General features: G+C 39.8%; 4 non-coding genes across 4 annotated transcripts; all 4 read right to left on the bottom strand.

Annotated features, from left to right (window-relative positions):
* Positions 1-3274: 3274 nt before the first annotated feature.
* On the bottom strand, positions 3275-3438 carry LOC135010722 (U1 spliceosomal RNA). Its single transcript, XR_010210016.1, has one exon. It is a non-coding gene; the product is annotated as a U1 spliceosomal RNA (small nuclear RNA).
* A 151-nt stretch (positions 3439-3589) lies between these two features.
* Positions 3590-3753, bottom strand: LOC135010632 (U1 spliceosomal RNA). Its single transcript, XR_010209928.1, has one exon. It is a non-coding gene; the product is annotated as a U1 spliceosomal RNA (small nuclear RNA).
* Positions 3754-13559: 9806 nt separating this feature from the next.
* Positions 13560-13722, bottom strand: LOC135010856 (U1 spliceosomal RNA). The gene has a single exon (XR_010210137.1). It is a non-coding gene; the product is annotated as a U1 spliceosomal RNA (small nuclear RNA).
* A 152-nt stretch (positions 13723-13874) lies between these two features.
* On the bottom strand, positions 13875-14038 carry LOC135010605 (U1 spliceosomal RNA). Its single transcript, XR_010209901.1, has one exon. It is a non-coding gene; the product is annotated as a U1 spliceosomal RNA (small nuclear RNA).
* Positions 14039-17098: the final 3060 nt, after the last annotated feature.

Below are 17098 nucleotides of genomic sequence, written 5' to 3'. Positions count from 1 at the left end.
TTAAAGTTTTCTAGGAAACGTTCTAGATGAATGCTTATTAGCCTTTGTCAGTATGGACTTTTGCAAAGTGTCTCTGTGGTGCAATCGGTTAGTGTGTTTGGTTATTAACCAAAGGGTTGGTGGTTCAATCCCACCCAGGGATGTTATTGACCTTGTCATCAGATTTTGGTGATCTTTAAGTAGACAAGTCAAAATTTCAAACCCCCTCTTATGGTGTAGGGTACCTGGCCTACTCTGATGTAATCAGAGTTAGATTTGATTAAGTGATTTTATCAAAAAACAGCTAGGAAGCACAATTTAGCAGTGGTTTGCAGAGAAAATGAAATATGCTGGCAGAAAAATCCAATTGAGTGATTAAACAGCTCTTAATTTTCTGGCTTTATTTTTATGCTAACTAATTTATTCTCTGAAAAGTGTCCACAAAGCCAAGTATCGGATTAACATCTTTGTAGGGATGGTTTTTCACCTATTACTAAATTAAACTTGCTTCATTGGAAAGGCAGCAAGATGCATCCTCATTTCAATATCTACTGAAATAATACAGGTTGACACCAGGAAACATTAACGCCACTGCATCCTTGCTGCTTTCTCATGTGGAAGTCTGTTTAATGTGAAAACAAGGTGATATCTAATTAGCACACAGGTAAGGAATTAAGAAAATCTTTATTTAAGGGTAAGATGTTTCTCACAAAATCGTTGCCCCAATGCATCATTGAAATTCAAGCTGGAAAGATGATTTTAATATATCACTTGTACATTTTGTATTGCTCTTCTGGTGACAATGTAGTTTGTTTTTGTCAATTACCATTTTAATAATCGGGTAAAGAAAATTAAGTGGATTTTTGAAAGAAAACAATACTGTCTATATACTATTAAAACAAATTAAAAAGGTAAAAGTTATTGTACTTTAAGTAAAATAAAAAGAGCAAAAATATCAATCCCAGTTTTGGATTACTTTAATTAACAAAAAAAAAATGCATATAGCAGAGGATAATTTCAATCTGCCTACCTCTGGGTTATGGACCCAGCATGCTTCCATTACAGTACTCTGCTGCACATGTAAGTGCAAGAGATCCTGAAGCACTCACTCATCATGGGAAAGTACCAATGTGTTTCTTCATTGGTTGATGGAAGAAACATCTTACAAAAACTCTCCAGATTATTGACTATTTAAAGTTTTTCTAGGAAACGTTCTAGATGAATGCTTATTAGCCTTTGTCAGTATGTACTTTCACAAAGTGTCGCTGTAGCGCAATCAGTTAGTGTGTACGGCTATTAACCAAAAAGTTGGTGGTTCAATCCCACCCAGGGACGTAATTGACCTTGTGATCAGATTTTGGTGATATTTAAGTAGACAAGTCAAAATTTCAAACCCTCTCTTATAGTGTAGGGTACCTGGCCTACTCTGATGTAATCAGTTAGATTTGATTAAGTGATTTTATAAAAAAAACAGCTAGGAAGCACAATTTAGCAGTGGGTTGCAGAGAAAAAGAAATATGCTGGCAGAAAAATCTAATTGAGTGATTAAACAGCTCTTCATTTTCTGGCTTTATTTTTATGCTAACAAATTTGTTCTCTGAAAAGAGTCCACAAAGCCAAGTATCTGATTAACACCTTTGTAGGGATGGTTTTTCACCTATTACTAAATTAAACATGCTTCATTGGAAAGGCAGCAAGATGCATCCTCATTTCAATATCTACTGAAATAATACAGGTTGACACCAGGAAACATTAACGCCACTGCATCCTTGCTGCTTTCTCATGTGGAAGTCTGTTTAATGTGAAAACAAGGTGATATCTAATTAGCACACAGGTAAGGAATTAAGAAAATCTTTATTTAAGGGTGAAGAGGTTTCTCACAAAATCGTTGCCCCAATGCATCATTGAAATTCAAGCTGGAAAGATGATTTTAATATATCACTTGTACATTTTGTATTGCTCTTCTGGTGACAATGTAGTTTGTTTTTGTCAATTACCATTTGAATAATAGGGTAAAGAAAATTAAGTGGATTTTTGAAAGAAAACAATACTGTCAATATACTATTAAAACAAATTAAAATAATAAAAGTTATTGTACTTTAAGTAAAAATAAAAGAGCAAAAATATCAATCCCAGTTTTGGATTACTTTAATTAACAAAAAAAAAATGCATATAGCAGAGGATAGTTTCAATCTGCCTACCTCTGGGTTATGGGCCCAGCATGCTTCCATTGCAGTACTCTGCTGCACATGTAAGTGCAAGAGATCCTGAAGCACTCACTCATCATGGGAAAGTACCAATGTGTTTCTTCATTGGTTGATGGAAGAAACATCTTACAAAAACTCTCCAGATTATTGACTTTTTAAAGTTTTTCTAGGAAACGTTCTAGATGAATGCTTATTAGCCTTTGTCAGTATATGCTTTTGCAATGTGTCTCTGTGGCGCAATCAGTTAGCGTGTTCGGTTATTAACCAAAAGGTTGGTGGTTCAATCCTACCCAGGGACGTAATTTACCTTGTTATCAGATTTTGGTGATCTTTAAGTAGACAAGTCAAAATTTCAAACCCCCTCTTATGGTGTAGGGTACCTGGCCTTCTCTGATGTAATCAGAGTTAGATTTGATTAAGTGATTTTATAAAAGAACAGCTAGGAAGCACAACTTAGCAGTGGGTTGCAGAGAAAAAGAAATACGCTTGCAGAAAAATCCAATTGAGTGATTAAACAGCTCTTCATTTTCTGGCTTTATTTTTATGCTAACAAATTTGTTCTCTGAAAAGTGTCCACAAAGCCAAGTATCTGATTAACACCTTTGTAGGGATGGTTTTTCACCTATTACTAAATTAAACTTGCTTCATTGGAAAGGCAGCAAGTGATGTCATCCAAGCAGTGGGTCAAAGTTGGCTTCATCCCTCGTCTGCTTATGAAAAGAGAAAAGGGATATGCAGGGCATGGCGGCCTTTTGCGACGCTTGGATGACCCCTAGTTCGCAATAAACACCCCCACCCTCCTTCGGTGTGGGGCTCATGTTGGCCATGCCCCAGCCCCTAAAGCATTCAAGCTGATTTCTTGCAGCAGCTGGGTACTGTAACAGCTCCAGAGCTGCTCTGTAAGGCAAGTAAAAGGGTGTGGGCCCTGCAGCACTACCTGTAGTTTGCATTGTGCATTGGAAGGCACAAAGTAAGCAGACGGGAGGAGAAGTCAGGATAGTGCACAAGGTTATAGAAGGGATGGGCTCAAGAAAAGAGAAGTGGAAACAGACAGCATACTAGGCTGGAGAGAGACCTGAGACAAAGAGATCTGAATTATACGAGAGCCGTCCAGGGGAAACACAAATTATGCAGTCAAGTTTCCCACATTTGGGGAAATCGCAAGGGGCAGCACACCCAGAGTGCAATGGGTGAGCCTTGCCCTGGGAGAAGCACCTTCATGATCATAGTATCTCACCTGGCAGGTTAGTAGGAGTTGGGCTAGAGCTGGGGAGGGTCGCTGCTCGGGCACTACCTTTCAAGTGAAGGAGATCCAACTGAGGCAGCACAAGGGAACTCTCAAAAGAAGAACAAGGCTAGAGGAAGATCTGAGACAAAGAAATCTGACTTTTACCAGAGCTGACCAGAGGAAAGCACAAACACAGTCCACCACTACCACAAATAATGCAGTCGAGTTTCCCACATTTGGGGAAATCACAGGGGTCAGCATACCCAGAATGCAATGAATGAACCTCACCCTGGGAGAACAATCTTCATGACAATAGTATCTCCTATGCAAAATAAGTATGATTTGGGATAGATGATACTGGATGTGTACACAACCGCCCACACACCAACCTTGTGTGGACAGAAGTATACACTCTCCGGCGCCAGTACCCGCTGGATCAAGGAGATTTTAGACAATGGCGGAGACTGCTGCTCCTGATACAGGGATAATTGCAATCCCTATATTGAACAAAAAAACACAAAAACTACCCACACAGGTGTGACCCTCTGTAGGAAATCAGTAGCGCTGTCCCCACCATTTATCGGAGATAATCAATAAATAATTAAAAAATGGCTAATTACTATTAAATTTTAAAACATATAAATCATATTTTATTAACATATATTGCTGCAGCAAAATTGACATACATAAAAATGCATATTGTGTATAGTGGATGCCTTTAATGTAAATGCTCCACATACACAAATGTATATACTTAATTACGTTTATTCTCTGAGGCTTGGATTTTAATAAGCTGACTTCAAAATGTCCACATAGATTAATGATAGACCAATGAGCTCGGCATTTACGGACACTGCTTGCATGAGTATGTCCTTAATTAATTAATGTCCCGAAAAAGATGTGTGCACACATATATCACTTTGAATGGATAGTTACCATGGGCGATAAGTTTTTCATTCACCTCTTTAGAACAGTCTGTTTAGGACCGTCCCAATTGGAAAGACTCCCTCTGCTGGTGCTTGTCCATTTACTGCAGAATATCTGGAGACAATATCCACGGGAATCCGTCCACAGTGCTCCGGCTCCCTCTGCTGGTGGCTAACCGCAATTGCAGGTGGACTGGCTGTTTTGTCGTAGCCAGAAGCCGGTGATCGTGTAAAACAAGCAGGAGGTGATAGTCACTGCCAGTAGGTCCTTCGAAAACGCGTTTCTCCGCCTTCCCAGTGCGTTCAGCGGCTTCCTCAGTTCGAATGACCATCATCCCAATGAACACTTTATATAGCCCCACTTATTTGAAATTCCCGCGGCCATTCGCGCATGCGCACTCAAACGTGCGTTCCAAGCCTCAGTCTCATTACAAACTTTAAATAGACTCCAGCGGCCATTTTAGCTGGTTAAAACACACGATCCAAGCCTCATTATCACACCCGGAAGTTGCATCCATCGTTCTTATTAACAATATTAGAATCAAGCCTCGTTTTAAAACATAATTATCTACAACTTCATATTCAATTATACTGAACTCTAATGCAATTTGCTCAACAAGATTACGTCACTTAGTTTAATCATAATTAATTTATCATGATTACAAGTAATCCATGTCTTATTTGACAACATCAGTACAAATATGACCGTATTTAAGAACAATATTAATACTAGTCAACACATCCTATTTTATTAGCACAGGTGATAAATATATTAAATATACTGCTCAACAGTATCATTACTCGGAAATAAAAGGGGACTAATTTTGATTATAATTTGTACTTTATAATTTATAATTTAGATCCCCACACGCCATCTTGTGGTTCAAATACATAATTACACCCCTTCGTATTGTTATACATAATCCTGTTATCTCCATCTCCTTAATCCAGCATCATAAGGAACCATATCCTATCCCACCCCCCCATATATTATATGTCAAGAATGATATTTATAAAAATCAAATATTTATATTATAAATATTAAACATTTGAACTTAGATTTTATTTAACTCAACCGTATCATTCAGACCCTGCGGGATCAAGGTTTTTAGGCTAAAGATCCAGAAAGCCTCTTTCTTACATAACCTTTTATACCTATCACCTCCTCTACTGGTTACCGCCACTTGTTCAATTGCCATGATTTGTAGATTATCACTTTTCCCTCCATTGCATTCCAAAATATGGCGGTATAGGTAGGTGTTTCCTACTTTTTTATCTATCTGTCTTTTATGCTCCATGAACCTAACGTGAAGTGCCCGAGTGGTGCGCCCCACGTACTGTGCTCCACAACCACACTGTAAGACGTAGATAACATACATGGATCTACAATTCAGAAAACTTTTTATATTGAATTTCTCTCCCGATACAGATGAGACAAATTGTGTGGTTTTCTTTTTTGTGTGTTTGCATGTTGTACAGTTTAGTCTACCACACTTATGGAACCCTAATGGCGGTTTGGGTATCCATGTATCTATTTGTCCCCCTTGGGCATCTGGAGCCATGGATTTTTCCCCAGGTCTCCTAAAAAAACTTGGAGCTAGTGCGGACTTCAGACTATCTGACTTCCGAAATATTACCTGTTCACTAAGGACTACATTGGAGTTCAACATCTCATCCAACTTGAGAATAGAAAAGTTCTTCTTAATTATCCTCTTGATCTTGTATGCACTAGTATTATACTTAGTTACAAACATTGTTGTCCTATCCGTCATTTTGTTATTTTTCTTTCTAGTATTTTTGCTGGTGGTATCCAATAAATGGTCTCTTTCCATATTTTCCACCTCCTTCCAAGCCTGGTCAAGAACAGATATTGGATACCCCTGCGTAAGAAACGCCCCATAGAGAGATTCCATTTGTTCTCTTGCTCCTTCTTTGGTGGAACAATTCCTTTTTATCCGAAGGAACTGGCCCTTCGGTATATTATCCTTCCATCGTTGTAAATGACTACTTTTGTAATGTAAATATCGGTTTTGATCTACCTCCTTAACAAAAGTATTTGTTATAATGATGTCATTTTCGATCTTAAGTGCTATATCCAAAAAAGTGACCTGTGTGGGGTGGCAGTACCCCGTAAACTTCAAACCATAATTATTGCAATTCAAACTGGCAACAAATTCTTCTGCTGATTCAGTGCTCCCCTCCCAAATGAAAAATAAATCATCAATGAAACGGCCATAAAGAACCAGGCTCGCCCCGAGATCACTGGTCCACACATGTTGTTCCTCGAACCGCCCCATAAACAGGTTGGCGAAACTCGGAGCGAACCTGGTTCCCATGGCCGTCCCCCTAGTCTGTAAATAATATCGTTTATCAAAAATAAAATAATTATGTTCGAGTATAAATCTAATACTCTCCAAAATCAACCACCGCAATTCTTCCCCTATATTAGGGTCTCTTAACAGATAAAATGCCACTGCCTCAATCCCCAACTGGTGCTCAATGTTAGAATATAATGATTCTACATCACATGTGATAAAACAATAAGTTGACTGCCATTTAATATTTTTAATTAAATTTAAAAAATGTGTAGTGTCCTTAATGTGTGATTTTAATTTGACAACATAACCCTGTAAAAAACTGTCTATAAAAAAAGATAAATTGCTGGTCAATGAATCTACCCCCGCAATAATGGGTCTTCCCGGGGGGTTAATTAAAGTTTTATGTACTTTTGGAAGACAATAATACGTGGGAATTACCGGATTATCAGAAAACAAAAAACATTGAGTTTCTCTGGATATAGCACCTAAATCCACTGCCCTATTTAGCAAGATTTTTAATTCCTTTTGAAACTGTGCGGTGGGATTGTGGGTCAGTCTTGAATACAGGTGGACGTTGTTTAATTGTCTATTGGCCTCCGCCAAGTACATCACTGTATCCATTACCACAATCCCACCGCCTTTATCAGCTTGTTTAATAGTCAAGGAGGGATCCCCCCTCAAGATTTTAAGTGCTGATCGTTCCTTAGTACTCAAATTATCCTTTAACGATTGTTTCTCTGATTTTTGGCACATCTCCCTAAATTGTTCTAATGTTGACTTATAGAAGCTCTCAATATAGGGCCCTCTATAAGTCAGCGGGTAAAACTCAGACTTATTTTTAAATCTGTTTGTCCCATTACCATCAAATATTTTAGTATAGTCCTCCTTATTCGACTCATTCGTTGATTCATCTGCCAAGGATTCTAATATATCAACCATTAATTGGTCATCCTGATCCAATATAATGGGATTACCTTCAATACCTTTTTTCTTCATATTTTTCATCGCGAAATATCGCTTTCTACTTAGCGTTCTGATATATCTATTAAGATCAACGAATAGATCGAATAAGTTGGGTTTTTGGGCGGGAGCAAAGTTTAAGCCCTTTTCAAGCAATCTCAGTTGATCTGGACCCAACTTTTTTGAGGACAAATTAAAAACCCCTTTTCCCTTCACTTTAATTTCATGTTTTTTACTTGACCTACTCTTTCTTCCTCTCTTTCCTCTGGCTCTTGTTCTCTTTGCCTTTTTCCGGACCACCCTGTTCCTTCGTACTTTCTTTGTGGACGGTTTTGGAATCTGTGGCTGTCCTCCAAAAAATTATTTGTGCCACCATGGGTGTTCGACTGTTGCCTATTCTTCCCTCCCATATCTACCCAATCATCCCTTCCAGAGTCTCTTCTACTCCACTTGGAATATGGGGCTGGGGATTTGACACTATATTGTTGGAATAAATTATCATGCCTATTCCTATAGGTATTTGGTTCCCAATTCCCCTCATCCTGATTCCTAAAACTCCTGGAATCTCTCCGATCAATTGGGGTTCTTGGTCCCCTGTAATGACCTAATCTATGTTCAAGATTTTGTCTGGGTCCTAATTCCCTTTTAGAGGGTTTTTGGTCATAGATGTTGTCCCTCCTTCTATTGTAAGTGTGAACCTCTCCCTTTTGATAGTCTAATTTATCCCGATTTAGTTTGTTGTTTTTTCTGAAGACTAAGGTTTTTTCAAAATCCTCCACCTTACGATTTACTCTCAGATCTCTTTCATTGAATCCTTTGTCTTCAGAAAAAGATTTCAACAAATCCTGGGTCTTTTCAATTTCCTTCTGTATCACACTAACTTTGTCTTCCCTAAATCTGACAAGCAATTTCATAAGGTTTATGGAACAATTATCTAGTAATTTATTCCATTCCTCTGAAAACTGCTTGTCCTCTTTAAACGTAGAGGTCTTTAAAATCCTCAATCCCCTGGGTATCAAACCTTGATCTAAATATTTCTGTAAGGACACCTGGTCCCACCAGTGCCTTGTTTCCTCTATACATAGATTTTCTAGTCTATTGAATAAACCATGCATATCCTCCAAATTCTCATCCCTCTCCATAATTTGTATATCTTCCCCCCCTCTTAAATACACATTGCGTCTTTCCAATCGTTCAGCTATGCACTTAAGCGCTGCCATATCAATGGTTCCCCAAGTTACCTGCTGCCCGAGATGCAATTACCTAAGACAATCAAATCAAAGAATAAATGATACTGGATGTGTACACAACCGCCCACACACCAACCTTGTGTGGACAGAAGTATACACTCTCCGGCGCCAGTACCCGCTGGATCAAGGAGATTTTAGACAATGGCGGAGACTGCTGCTCCTGATACAGGGATAATTGCAATCCCTATATTGAACAAAAAAACACAAAAACTACCCACACAGGTGTGACCCTCTGTAGGAAATCAGTAGCGCTGTCCCCACCATTTATCGGAGATAATCAATAAATAATTAAAAAATGGCTAATTACTATTAAATTTTAAAACATATAAATCATATTTTATTAACATATATTGCTGCAGCAAAATTGACATACATAAAAATGCATATTGTGTATAGTGGATGCCTTTAATGTAAATGCTCCACATACACAAATGTATATACTTAATTACGTTTATTCTCTGAGGCTTGGATTTTAATAAGCTGACTTCAAAATGTCCACATAGATTAATGATAGACCAATGAGCTCGGCATTTACGGACACTGCTTGCATGAGTATGTCCTTAATTAATTAATGTCCCGAAAAAGATGTGTGCACACATATATCACTTTGAATGGATAGTTACCATGGGCGATAAGTTTTTCATTCACCTCTTTAGAACAGTCTGTTTAGGACCGTCCCAATTGGAAAGACTCCCTCTGCTGGTGCTTGTCCATTTACTGCAGAATATCTGGAGACAATATCCACGGGAATCCGTCCACAGTGCTCCGGCTCCCTCTGCTGGTGGCTAACCGCAATTGCAGGTGGACTGGCTGTTTTGTCGTAGCCAGAAGCCGGTGATCGTGTAAAACAAGCAGGAGGTGATAGTCACTGCCAGTAGGTCCTTCGAAAACACGTTTCTCCGCCTTCCCAGTGCGTTCAGCGGCTTCCTCAGTTCGAATGACCATCATCCCAATGAACACTTTATATAGCCCCACTTATTTGAAATTCCCGCGGCCATTCGCGCATGCGCACTCAAACGTGCGTTCCAAGCCTCAGTCTCATTACAAACTTTAAATAGACTCCAGCGGCCATTTTAGCTGGTTAAAACACACGATCCAAGCCTCATTATCACACCCGGAAGTTGCATCCATCGTTCTTATTAACAATATCAGAATCAAGCCTCGTTTTAAAACATAATTATCTACAACTTCATATTCAATTATACTGAACTCTAATGCAATTTGCTCAACAAGATTACGTCACTTAGTTTAATCATAATTAATTTATCATGATTACAAGTAATCCATGTCTTATTTGACAACATCAGTACAAATATGACCGTATTTAAGAACAATATTAATACTAGTCAACACATCCTATTTTATTAGCACAGGTGATAAATATATTAAATATACTGCTCAACAGTATCATTACTCGGAAATAAAAGGGGACTAATTTTGATTATAATTTGTACTTTATAATTTATAATTTAGATCCCCACACGCCATCTTGTGGTTCAAATACATAATTACACCCCTTCGTATTGTTATACATAATCCTGTTATCTCCATCTCCTTAATCCAGCATCATAAGGAACCATATCCTATCCCACCCCCCCATATATTATATGTCAAGAATGATATTTATAAAAATCAAATATTTATATTATAAATATTAAACATTTGAACTTAGATTTTATTTAACTCAACCGTATCATTCAGACCCTGCGGGATCAAGGTTTTTAGGCTAAAGATCCAGAAAGCCTCTTTCTTACATAACCTTTTATACCTATCACCTCCTCTACTGGTTACCGCCACTTGTTCAATTGCCATGATTTGTAGATTATCACTTTTCCCTCCATTGCATTCCAAAATATGGCGGTATAGGTATGTGTTTCCTACTTTTTTATCTATCTGTCTTTTATGCTCCATGAACCTAACGTGAAGTGCCCGAGTGGTGCGCCCCACGTACTGTGCTCCACAACCACACTGTAAGACGTAGATAACATACATGGATCTACAATTCAGAAAACTTTTTATATTGAATTTCTCTCCCGATACAGATGAGACAAATTGTGTGGTTTTCTTTTTTGTGTGTTTGCATGTTGTACAGTTTAGTCTACCACACTTATGGAACCCTAATGGCGGTTTGGGTATCCATGTATCTATTTGTCCCCCTTGGGCATCTGGAGCCATGGATTTTTCCCAAGGTCTCCTAAAAAAACTTGGAGCTAGTGCGGACTTCAGACTATCTGACTTCCGAAATATTACCTGTTCACTAAGGACTACATTGGAGTTCAACATCTCATCCAACTTGAGAATAGAAAAGTTCTTCTTAATTATCCTCTTGATCTTGTATGCACTAGTATTATACTTAGTTACAAACATTGTTGTCCTATCCGTCATTTTGTTATTTTTCTTTCTAGTATTTTTGCTGGTGGTATCCAATAAATGGTCTCTTTCCATATTTTCCACCTCCTTCCAAGCCTGGTCAAGAACAGATATTGGATACCCCTGCGTAAGAAACGCCCCATAGAGAGATTCCATTTGTTCTCTTGCTCCTTCTTTGGTGGAACAATTCCTTTTTATCCGAAGGAACTGGCCCTTCGGTATATTATCCTTCCATCGTTGTAAATGACTACTTTTGTAATGTAAATATCGGTTTTGATCTACCTCCTTAACAAAAGTATTTGTTATAATGATGTCATTTTCGATCTTAATGTAATTATGTATTTGAACCACAAGATGGCGTGTGGGGATCTAAATTATAAATTATAAAGTACAAATTATAATCAAAATTAGTCCCCTTTTATTTCCGAGTAATGATACTGTTGAGCAGTATATTTAATATATTTATCACCTGTGCTAATAAAATAGGATGTGTTGACTAGTATTAATATTGTTCTTAAATACGGTCATATTTGTACTGATGTTGTCAAATAAGACATGGATTACTTGTAATCATGATAAATTAATTATGATTAAACTAAGTGACGTAATCTTGTTGAGCAAATTGCATTAGAGTTCAGTATAATTGAATATGAAGTTGTAGATAATTATGTTTTAAAACGAGGCTTGATTCTGATATTGTTAATAAGAACGATGGATGCAACTTCCGGGTGTGATAATGAGGCTTGGATCGTGTGTTTTAACCAGCTAAAATGGCCGCTGGAGTCTATTTAAAGTTTGTAATGAGACTGAGGCTTGGAACGCACGTTTGAGTGCGCATGCGCGAATGGCCGCGGGAATTTCAAATAAGTGGGGCTATATAAAGTGTTCATTGGGATGATGGTCATTCGAACTGAGGAAGCCGCTGAACGCACTGGGAAGGCGGAGAAACGCGTTTTCGAAGGACCTACTGGCAGTGACTATCACCTCCTGCTTGTTTTACACGATCACCGGCTTCTGGCTACGACAAAACAGCCAGTCCACCTGCAATTGTGGTTAGCCACCAGCAGAGGGAGCCGGAGCACTGTGGACGGATTCCCGTGGATATTGTCTCCAGATATTCTGCAGTAAATGGACAAGCACCAGCAGAGGGAGTCTTTCCAATTGGGACGGTCCTAAACAGACTGTTCTAAAGAGGTGAATGAAAAACTTATCGCCCATGGTAACTATCCATTCAAAGTGATATATGTGTGCACACATCTTTTTCGGGACATTAATTAATTAAGGACATACTCATGCAAGCAGTGTCCGTAAATGCCGAGCTCATTGGTCTATCATTAATCTATGTGGACATTTTGAAGTCAGCTTATTAAAATCCAAGCCTCAGAGAATAAACGTAATTAAGTATATACATTTGTGTATGTGGAGCATTTACATTAAAGGCATCCACTATACACAATATGCATTTTTATGTATGTCAATTTTGCTGCAGCAATATATGTTAATAAAATATGATTTATATGTTTTAAAATTTAATAGTAATTAGCCATTTTTTAATTATTTATTGATTATCTCCGATAAATGGTGGGGACAGCGCTACTGATTTCCTACAGAGGGTCACACCTGTGTGGGTAGTTTTTGTGTTTTTTTGATTTGGGATAGGGCTGGGGAGGGCCGCTGCTCAGGCACATCTCTGTCAAGTAAAGGAGATTCAACTGAGGCAGCACAAGGGAACTCTCATCTGGGGACAACAACTGCAGGGAGAACACATATTTTCAGATGAACATGGGGTGGCAGAAGGCTGCCTAATACTGAAGCACCCCCAAACAACAAACCAAATGCAACAACTAGTGCAAGCATTCCTGGGGGATGGCCTGCAGCAGATGGATTTGAATATGGTGATGTCATCCAAGCAGTGGGTCAAAGTTGGCTTCAACCCTCGTCTGCATATGAAAAGAGAAAAGGAGCGTGCAGGGCATGGAGGCCTTTTGTGGTGCTTGGATGACCCCTAGTTCGCATTAAGCACCCCCACCCTCCTTCGGTGTGGGGCTCATGTTGGCCATTCCCCAGCCCCTGAAGCATTCAAGCTGATTTCTTGCAGCAGCTGGGCACTGTAACAGCTCCAGAGCTGCTCTGTAAAGCAAGTAAAAGGGTGTGGGCCCTGCAGCACTACCCGTAGTTTGCATTGTGCATTGGGAGGCATAAAGTAAGCAGACGGGAGGAGAAGTCAGGATAGTGCACAAGGGTATAGAAGGGAGGGGCTCAAGAAAAAAGAAGTAGAACCAGACAGCAAACTAGGCTGGAGAGAGACCTGAGACAAAGAGATCTGAATTACATGAGAGCCGACCAGGGAAAACTCAAATTATGCAGTCAAGTTTCCCACATTTGGGGAAATCGCAGGGGCAGCACACCCAGAGTGCAATGGGTGAGCCTTGCCCTGGGAGAAGCAACTTCATGATCATAGTATCTCACCTGGCAACTAAGTAGGAGTTGGGCTAGAGCTGGGGAGGGTCGCTGCTCGGGCACCCCCCTGTCAAGTGAAGGAGATCCAACTGAGGCAGCACAAGGGAACTCTCGAAAGAAGAACAAGGCTAGAGGAAGATCTGAGACAAAGAAATCTGACTTTTACCAGAGCTGACCAGAGGAAAGCACAAACACAGTCCCCCACTACCACAAATAATGCAGTCGAGTTTCCCACATTTGGGGAAATCACAGGGGTCAGCATACCCAGAATGCAATGAATGAACCTAACCCTGGGAGAACAATCTTCATGACCATGGTATCTCCTATGCAAAATAAGTATGATTTGGGATAGGGCTGGGGAGGGCCGTTGCTCAGGCACATCTCTGTCAAGTAAGTTGCATTTGATTTGTTGTTTGGGGGTGCTTCAGTATTAGGCAGCCTTCTGCCCTACCATGTTCATCTGAAAATATGTGTTCTCCCTGCAGTTGTTGTCCCCAGATGAGAGTTCCCTTGTGCTGCCTCAGTTGAATCTCCTTTTGGAGAAGACCTCAATAAGATTGTAGCTGATCTGGCTACTGCTAAAACAGCTTGCCTACCTAGTATGACTCCTACCACGCAGAAGGCTAAAAGTACTTTTCTTGGCCCTTTCATCCTCCAGGTAAAGCGTACCCAAGGTCAGGCATACCCAAAGCAAGCTCATGTTTCCAGACCTGCCAAGCCCAGACTGAAGCAATCCTGGGCTGCCCATCAGCCTGCTTCCAAAACGGACAAGCCTGCCGCATGACGGTGCAGGCCTCCCTCTGGGGGATCCCAGGGTGGGGGGCCCGACTTCTAGGTTTGGCAAAGAAAGGTATAATTCTAAGCTAGAGAATTCTGTTTGGAGCTCACCTTGTACTTTGTGAAGAAATAATCAGCATTGTGGCTGAGCAGATACATGTAGTGTGTGGCTGCAAACTGCATGGATCTGCTGCGTTGTAATGCTGATTCTTTTTTTTTTGCAAAGTACCAATAGCTTCATATAATGTTCACAATTTTTATGCAGGATCAAATAGCTCAATAGGTAGGGTGTTTGATTAGAATTCAACAGGTTATAGGTTTGAATCCTGGGTATGGTAGTTTGAGATGTGTTATTTAATAAAGTATGTTGTTCTGACTGCCGGCATCCTATCACCTGGGATATCATACTAAATAAATGGAGTTGATCAAATTTTTTTTTTTTTTTTTAACTAGGGACAATTTCCAGATACTTCTCTTTATAACTGAGATTGCCCCCTGGAACTTCACATCAGTTGACAACTATGCATGAGTGGGCAGTGCTTGCCCTGGATCTGTCCACGCATTTATGTGCCGCCATAAAATAAAGCATGACTAACAGTTATCCTGGGCGTACACTACACAATTATCTGTCAGGCTATCTATCCAGTCTGGATGGATGGAATGAAAATCTGGTAATGTATAGGAGCAAATGTCAATTAACCATTTGCTCCCAAACACTAGAAAAGTGGTCAAAAATGGTCATTACACAAATTGGTTAAACCCAAAATTTAACCAATTTGTTTAGGGGACCATTTTTGTCCATTTTTTAGTGTTTGAGAGTAAATCGTTGATGGTCATTTGCTCACATAGATAACCGGATTTCTATTCCAACCAGCCAGTGTTGGAGAGATGGTCTGCCAGATTACATAATGCATACCAGAGCCATAACTAGACTTTTTGGTGCCCTGTGACAGAGAATTATATGCCCTCCCCCCCATTTTTGCAATATGGACAAAAGGCGCATGCCTTGTGGGGAAGGGGCATAACAAGATTGATCTCAGAGAAAGCACATGAGATATGAAGATATATCTAGTATACTTGACACTCAATGGTTTGTGGTATTGCAGGGGTGCCCTCCTTAAATGCATATACAGTCACACATGGCATGTTTGTGTAAATGGCATATCAGCAGTCAGCACTAACTGGTGACATGCCATTTGTATAAGTAAGCCATGTGTGACTAATATATAAACATACTTTATTAAATAACACCTCAAACTATCATACCCAGGATTCAAACCTATAACCTGTTAAATTCTAATCAAACACCCTACCCATTGAGCTACTTGATCCTGCATCTATTCTAACCTCCAAAAACAGATTCAGTTGCATTTTCCAGCGTGTTTTGTTTGCGCCTTTGCAAATGTCTTACATCGACAAACTTATTTAGTACTATTTTGCAAATAGGGTTACATTGTCGCAACATTGTGTTCCCTAATTGCTTGATTTTTTAAATGCAAAAATTGATAAAGACACCTGATAATTGCTCTGTGGAGTCTTCTTTTGTGTCTACTTCTTATCTACATTTAATTCCCTACCTATAATCAAGGCATTTTTAAATGCTGGGTGCTGCCAGGACGTGAGGCCTACCTAGTCTTTAGATCTGAATTTGAATGTACTTGTGAACTAACTTAATTTCCTACTTCTAAACTCATTCCTAAATTCACTACTTACATTAATCCTGTAGTTGGGCATTTTGAGCCTTCAATTGTGGGCATTGTTTTGTGTCCAGACCAGCAGCTGGTGGTGTGCATTTGCTGGAAAGGCATCGAAGACCTCCGATATGCTGCATCTCCTGATGTGTGTCTGCCTCAAGTGGCAGTCAGCAAATGCATGCTAGACACCCCAGCATGCCCTGCCTCAGTTTTAGCATACCTTAATAGCAAAACTGTGGCAGGGCATGCTGGGATGTGTAGTTTCACAGCAGCTGGAGGGCCACAGGATGAAGACCCATGTGCTAGAACCAAACCGCAGGTACATTGAATGCTAGCAAGCTGAACGTTTAAATCCTTTTTGTTCCGCAGCATTCCAATGTGGAAGATTCCATGGAACCAGAGATTATTCCATTGAGAAGGACATGCTGCCTGGATGACTGCACTGTGCAAATTAAATCACGGAGCCAGTTGGCTTGTGGGTGGCTCTGGTTACTGGGTGGTTAGGTGGGCGGTGTGTCGGAGGTGGAGCACATGCAAATGAATGTGTATCATCCAGCTAGTGAGAGAGAAAACTCATGCAGGAGTGTGCCTGCTTGTCAGTGAGTTATGCACCTTGCCAGACGTCAAATCTACATGGAGCAACTGGAGGGGACAAGAGCAGGTTTGGAAAATATAGACAGAAGAGCATATATGCTGGCGCATTCTCCATGATTGTGTCAGCTTATGTTTTGGTGCACTGCACTTTCCTCCACTAAGTTTTAGCCATTTTGTTTAAACGCAAGTGTAGTTGCTTCTCGCTCTTTTGGCTGTGATATTGTATTGTGGTTGAAGAGTCTGCTGGAGGGATTGTTTTCTTCATTGGCGAGAGACTGAAGATATTCCAGGATGGAAGGCTTGGGAACACTATCCGTTTTTCAGTTGTGGAAGAG

The sequence above is a fragment of the Pseudophryne corroboree genome, unplaced genomic scaffold, assembly GCF_028390025.1.
Source record: "Pseudophryne corroboree isolate aPseCor3 unplaced genomic scaffold, aPseCor3.hap2 scaffold_237, whole genome shotgun sequence".
Lineage (NCBI taxonomy): Eukaryota > Metazoa > Chordata > Amphibia > Anura > Myobatrachidae > Pseudophryne > Pseudophryne corroboree.
The sequence above is the reverse complement of the archived record's forward strand: the minus strand, read 5'-3'. Positions and strand labels throughout refer to the sequence as shown.